Source organism: Corvus hawaiiensis, chromosome 8 (genome assembly GCF_020740725.1).
Source record: "Corvus hawaiiensis isolate bCorHaw1 chromosome 8, bCorHaw1.pri.cur, whole genome shotgun sequence".
Lineage (NCBI taxonomy): Eukaryota > Metazoa > Chordata > Aves > Passeriformes > Corvidae > Corvus > Corvus hawaiiensis.
This window is the reverse complement of record NC_063220.1, coordinates 986,014-992,742: the sequence shown is the minus strand read 5'-3', so window position 1 is coordinate 992,742 and position 6,729 is coordinate 986,014.

Sequence of the window (6,729 nt, the reverse complement as noted above, 5' to 3'; positions counted from 1 at the left end):
GATGTGGTACTTGTGCATGCAAGTAATGGAGAGGTTTGTACAGGATGGAGTGAAAGCAAACAACAACTCCAATTAAACTGGGTTGACAGACACCATGTTGGCAGCATGGCTCAGGGCAGGGCTTTCCAGCTCTCCATGGGAAGGCGTTCTCCAGGACCTTGTAGTTGTCATGATTTCACTGGCTCTTCATCACTCTCAGGTCTGGGGAACCCAGGGCTCCCCGCTCCCTGTGGCTGTGCTGGTGCTCTCCAGAGGGATTTGGGGTTTTCTTGGGATGATTCAAGAAGTCATATGTATAACATGCCTCAGACAAAAGGTTTGAATACTGAAATTTGTAAAATAAGGAGTACAGTGCCTGGTTTTGGTGTGCTGAGTGCAGAGAGCCCGTGAAGGCACCTGCACACCTTTGTCTGTGGGCTCACCTGAGCCAGAGCCAGCAGCAGGACAGGGGCTTTGACATGTGCACAGCTCACCCCCTCACACTGATGGCACCTCACAACATCAAACCAGCCCTCCCCAGCCCCTTCAGCCCCACATCCCCTCAGAACCTGAACCTGGGGTGTTTTCTTGCCCTGCTCACCACCAAGGGGAAGTTCCAGTAGGACAGACACAAGAGAATTCTGACAAAAATATTGGTGTGAAGATAAAGAGGAAAGGCTAAACCTTGGAAACACTGAGCAAAAATCAGTAAAGCTCAAAATGAGCTCAAAGTGATGTGTGCTGCAACACTGGAATGAGTTGTAGGTACAGCTAAAAAGCACCCCCCATTTGGAGTGCAACTGGGTGGCAGCAAAGCAAACCAGCAAAGAGAAAGGAACTGGAGCCCAGCGACTCCAGCCACAGCCAAGCTCCCTGACTGTGCCTGCCCAGGTAACCAGCCAGAGCTTGTAGTACAGCGCAACAGCCACCTTAAGAGGTGTTTCTTATGGGTGTTTCTTTGGGTGTGCCTTAGTCGGTAACTTTTATGACATTGAAATGGAAATGAATCAATGGAAAAGGCTTCACTTCGGAATTATGACTTAAAAGAGTTCAATGGGTGAGACAAGTAGCACTGTTAACAAAACTTGCATTCTTTATGAGTAGGATATTCCGCTTCCAGCAGCAATCCTCAGTTGGGAAGTGGCTGCAAACACTTCATAAGCTCGTGGTAAGCAAACAGGGCAGCTCAAATCACTGAAACAAACAGTTGCCAGCGTCTGTGTTGTGTTCTCCGGGTGCTGTTTGCCCTGGCTGCGGTCCCAGTGCCAGCCTGTGTTTCACAGCTCGTGCCGTTCCCCGAGGACACGGCTCCGTCAGCACTGCAGGACTCAGGCCAAGGGACGCTTCCTCAGCTGACCAGTTCAGGCAGGACGTGTAACCAGTAACAGCAGTGCCCATGTCCTGACAGCAGCACAGGGACAGCTCTCAGCTTTGCTGAGGATGTCTGTGGCACTGCGTGTTCTGGCACAGGAACGTTTTGGGGCTCCTGCTGTGCAGCTCAGGACTGTGATGAGCTGTGCTCTCCCAGGCCAGGGTAACCAGTGCTCCTCCTCCCATCCCTGCCTTCGCATGTGCCTGAGCACACCACCACACCCCAGGGACACTCAGGCACCAGGACACCCCGGGAGCAGAGCACTTAGAGCCCAGGACAAAGCTAAAGGCTCCCAAGTCTACTTCCTCCCATGTTTCACAGCTCCAATTGTAACTATCATAAGTAACAACATTCCTGTTCTCTTTTTTATAGAACCATGTCTCACATTCTGGAAGACCTGCCACATGTGGGTGGTGCTCCTAGGGAATTGCTGCCTGACTGGCACCAGTATTTGGGATAAGAGGGGCTGGTGGGGGCTACAGGAGCGTGCACAGCCGTGTCCCCACACCTCAGCATCAGGGGAGCCCCAATGGCCTCAGCCCACGGGGCACAGCTCGTGCTCAGAGACAGCAGCTCCCTGTGAGACATGGGGCTGTCCCCTGGCTGGAGAACAAAGCACTCTCAGTGCCACAGCTCCGGGAGTCACAGAGAGAAGGGCCTTGTCTCCACAACCATCCTGCGGCAATAAAAATACCCAAACCTGCTGCCACTGGTTTGGAACTCGCTCCCCTTCACACACCATTATCGCTACAAGGTGCACAGGGCAGACAGTCAGGAGACAGAAGAGTTTTTAAAATTTCACTCTATGGAGCCCATAGTAACATATTCTGTTACCAGCATCCACCAACTCCTCAAGGATTCTTCCTGAGACTTCCAACCCAATTTAGCTCCACCATATGTCAGTGCTACTTGCTTCAGCACTGAATTTTCTCCAGTACTTCACTACAGCTAAAACACTCCTCTGTTATTCTGAATAAAATGAATAAAAGAAAAAATAACTGAGTAACTGAAAAAAAAATCATTTTAAGAGGATGATGGGTCTGGAAGCCAACCAAACTTACCATCACCCTGTTGCACAGAGGGTAGGCAGCACACTCCCCTGGCTGTGAAAAGATTCAACATTTCATTTATGGAATCACAGAATCATGGAATGGTTTGGGTTAGAAAGGACCCCAAAGCCCATCCAGTGCCAGCCCTATCCCATGGCAGGGACACCTCCCACTGTCCCAGGCTGCTCCAAGCCCCAATGTCCAGCCTGGCCTTGGGCACTGCCAGGGATCCAGGGGCAGCCCCAGCTGCTCTGGGCACCCTGTGCCAGGGCCTGCCCACCCTCCCAGGGAACAATTTCTCCCCAACATCCCATGTAAACCTGCCTTCCTTCAGCCTAAGGCCATTGCCCCTTGGCCTATTCAGTCCCATCTCCCTTAAAAACCCCTTCACTTTTAAAGGGTTTTACTGAACACTTTTCCAAGCCAAAGCCTGGCAAGCAGAGCACCCCAAGGGTTTACTATGGCACTGCTGCTGAGATGTGCATTCTCTGCAGCAGCCAACAAGGAACGTAGAAGGGTTTGCTAATACTGTTCATTTTTAACTCCTGAATTTGGCCCATGTGGCCCTTTGATCCTCTGACCCTCTTGAAATCACACCCTTTCATCAGCAAGGTAAGAGGGATAAAGGAGTCTTCATTCAAGCCTTCACTATCTAAAACTAGAGAAGCTGCATCAAGGAAAAATGCCATTTCCTACATTTATGTGCATCCCACACAAATGGTTTGAGGGCTTCTCCTTGCAGCTGACCCAAACTGAGGGGAGACTCATCGGGGTCTGCAGCTCCTCCCGAGGGCAGCTCCAATCTCTGCTCCCTGGGCCAGGGACAGCACCCAGGGAGCAGCTGGAGCTGGGCCAGGGGGTTTAGGTTGGAGATCAGGAAAGGTTCTTCCCCCAGAGGGTGCTGGGCACTGCCCAGGCTCCCCAGAGAATGGGCACGGCCCCGAGGCTGCCAGAGCTCCAGGAGCATTTGGACAGCGCTGCCAGGGATGCCCAGGGTGGGGTTGTTGGGGGGTCTGGGCAGGGCCAGGGGTGGGACTGGATGATCCCTGTGGGTCCCTTCCAGCTCAGGATATTCTGTGATTCTATGAAATAAATGGGTGTTTCCCTAACAGGAGTGCTCACAGTGGAATTTAAACATTTCCTTTTCAAAGTGAAGTGTTTTTCTTTCCATCCTGCCTTAAGCATCCATATTAGTTTCATGCAGGAAGAAATACTTGAGGAATGAGTGCTATCCATGCTGGCTGTGCCACAGTTCGCCAGTGGGGAAGGACTGAGAGCCCAGGAGCACAGGACCTGCAGCCACACCTTGCCGAGGCAGTGACTCACGGCTCCACTGGGACACGTTTGTAACTTTTCTTCTCCAGAGGAAAACGCGCAGGTAGCAATTAAAATCTGGGTGAGGCTGGACAAACCCATAAATGTTTGGAATTATTCCGAAGTTTTAATTGAAGTTGGAGAGCGGAGCAGCTACAGCGGAATGGGGATGAGATTCTGACATTTAAGGAAGTGTCACTGAGAGAAATCTTGCTGTCACAGATATGACTCACCCACTGCTGTGCCTGACAGGTGCCTTCTCTGACTCCTGAGATCAAGATAATTTCACTTTAATCTGACAGAAGCAGAGGGATGAGCAATGCCATTTATTTATAATACAAGCTCCCTTCAAAGGTGACTTGAAAATGAATATTTTGGGATGATGTTCATAGGTCATCGCTGCAGAGGTGTGAAAACAGCACAAAGGGCCCTCTCTGGATGGAAAGCACGGCACAGAGAAGCAACACCAACTGTCCCCAGAACAACGCCTGTCTAGGGAAGAGACACTGTGGTGGGAGGCACTGGGAGAGACCAACATCAGACAACGCAGCATGTGGCAAGGCAGAGATTTATTTGGTTTTCATTACAGTAACAAGATGACAAACATTTGGCTCCTGTTTTAACCTGAGACTACAGTGGCACACCTGGTTCCTTCCCACAGCGATTCCCGTTGGGAAAGAAGTGCACAGGACCTCTGCAACACCATGAGCCAGCCCTGAAGCAAAGTGGCAGGGACTGGGCTGGGCAGGACAGAGCAACCAACCACTCTTGTCAAAGGCAATAATAACCTGAAAGGTTGACTGCCATAAATCTGACTGGAAACAGGATGGAATTCCCAGCTCTCAGGCAAATAACCAGGAGGTGATCTCCAAAGTTACCCTCAGCTACTCCCAACTACTGCTCTATAGCGAGTTAGGCACCAAACGAGATGTGGTCCCTGGCTTGGGCCTGAGTAACAGGCAAAGCCATTTCCAAATCCACACCAGTGCCACTGTGGCTCCTCAGCCAGGGGCACCAAGCACCCATTCCCAAGATCCTCTGCAGGCAGCAACACTTCTGACACGACTCCAAAGTGATTTCTGTACAAGTGCTCCCAGAGTGCGGAGAAGCTGCCTGAAGTGTTGGGTTAGCTCTGGATCTTTCCTTATAAAGCCAGAGAGCAATTACTGGATCACGGCACGAAGAACACAGTGGAACAGACACTTTCTTCAGTCAGGAGGTGATTCAGCTATCAAAGAGACTCTTTTGTTTCTATTTTGGGGGAAAAAACCCATCACTGCTTTCAGATGTCTAAAGCTGACTTTGCCAGGGTTCTTCAGGGCTATCAGAGGCTGCAAAGGGCTCTGTGATCCCTCCCTTCTCCTCACACACCAGCCTCTCTGACAGTCCTGTGGAACACCTGGAAACGGTACCTGAGGGTGAGCAGGACACGAACTGTGACTCACAGGGCACACTGTGCCTCTGCAGCCAGAAACAGAGAGCACAGCGCGTGGCCTCATCCGTCCCCTCACCCGGAGCCATCCAGGACACATGCAGTGCGCCAGGAAAATGCTGTGCTGCTCCTTCCTGGAAGAGCTCTGCTCTCCAGAGCCACGGATCAGCTGGTGCCAGGCGGGCAGAGGGATGCTCTGCACGTCACAGGAGCTCTGCACGTGGTGACAGCGAGGAAGGTGACCGCAGCACTGGTACCTGGGGAGAGCAGGGAGGGAAAAGCTGAACCACGAGGTTTAGGACATTTGCCTGGACATGACAAAGGGACTTTCCTGAGGGGCTAGGATGCAAGGGCTCTTCGGAGCAGGAAAAGAGTCTGAATGCCATGCAAATCCAATACAACACCGATATTTCAAAGAAAGTGGGGTCTGTGCTCAGGTGTGGGAGCAGGTACCTGGGCAGGAACCACCAGAGTTTAACAAGGACTGACCCCACTAAGGACTGAAGTCCAGGGTATCTTTATATACCATAGGGGAAAATACAGAGTAAAAAACACAGGTTAAATTACTAAACACAGGGCTAATAAGGCAACCCACCAACTGCCAAACCACAGGTTTGCGCCAAAGTTTGGAACACTGACAAAAATTCCATGGGAAAAAAATCTGTCATGCTTCTCACCTAAGAATAATCAGTTTTGATGTCAATTAGCATGTGATATGCATGTGGTGTTTATCTATTAATGAAATCTGACTCCGTGTGCCCACGAGCCATACTTCCCTTTAGGATAAACACTCTTTCCATGGCTTGCCCTGTGTTTTTTAAAATTACCCTTCCAGCACCCTCTGTTTTCAGAGCAGTAGCAGCGAGAGCCCCCTGGCAGAGCTCAGGGCTCTGTTAGTCCTAACCAGAGGATGGAAAACAGGCTGAGGAACAACAGCTGTGGCTCTGGCAGCACCTCCCACAGCATACGTGGGGGGCATGGAGCAGCTGGCCCAGCACGATCCTATTTCCAGAGCACATATGGAAACTTTGCTCTCAGGAGCTTTTCTTGCTCAGTGTGGCAAGGGCAGAACGTCACCTTCTTGTGAGTGCACAGCAGTGACCCACTGAACGGGGAACAGCCGCTGCTGACACCCTGTGCCTTAGTTCTGGGAATTCTACAAAAGCACCAGACCCACCCCCGTTCCCCGGCTTGTGCAACACCCTCTCCCTGGGCCCCCCCACGCTCCCAGCGCTGAGCAGGGAAAGCTTTCCCAACACTCCAAGGAAAGCTTTCTCAGCACTCCCACCCCAGAACCGCCCCCGTCCCCCAGCGTGGGCAGCAGGAGAGGGGGAATTCCGCCCCTGTGCCCAGGTGAGCCCCCACCTGCAGAGCTGCCCCAGCCCTGGCCCAGCACAGGAAGGACCTGGAGCTGCTGGAGCCAGGCACCAAATGAGCAGAGGGATGGAGCAGCTCTGCTGGGAGGGAAGGCTGCGAGAGCTGGGGGTGCTCAGCCTGGAGAGGAGAAGCTTTGGGGTGACCTCACTGTGGCCTCACAGGGCCTGAATGGGCCAACAAGAAACATGGAGAGAGACGATTTACAA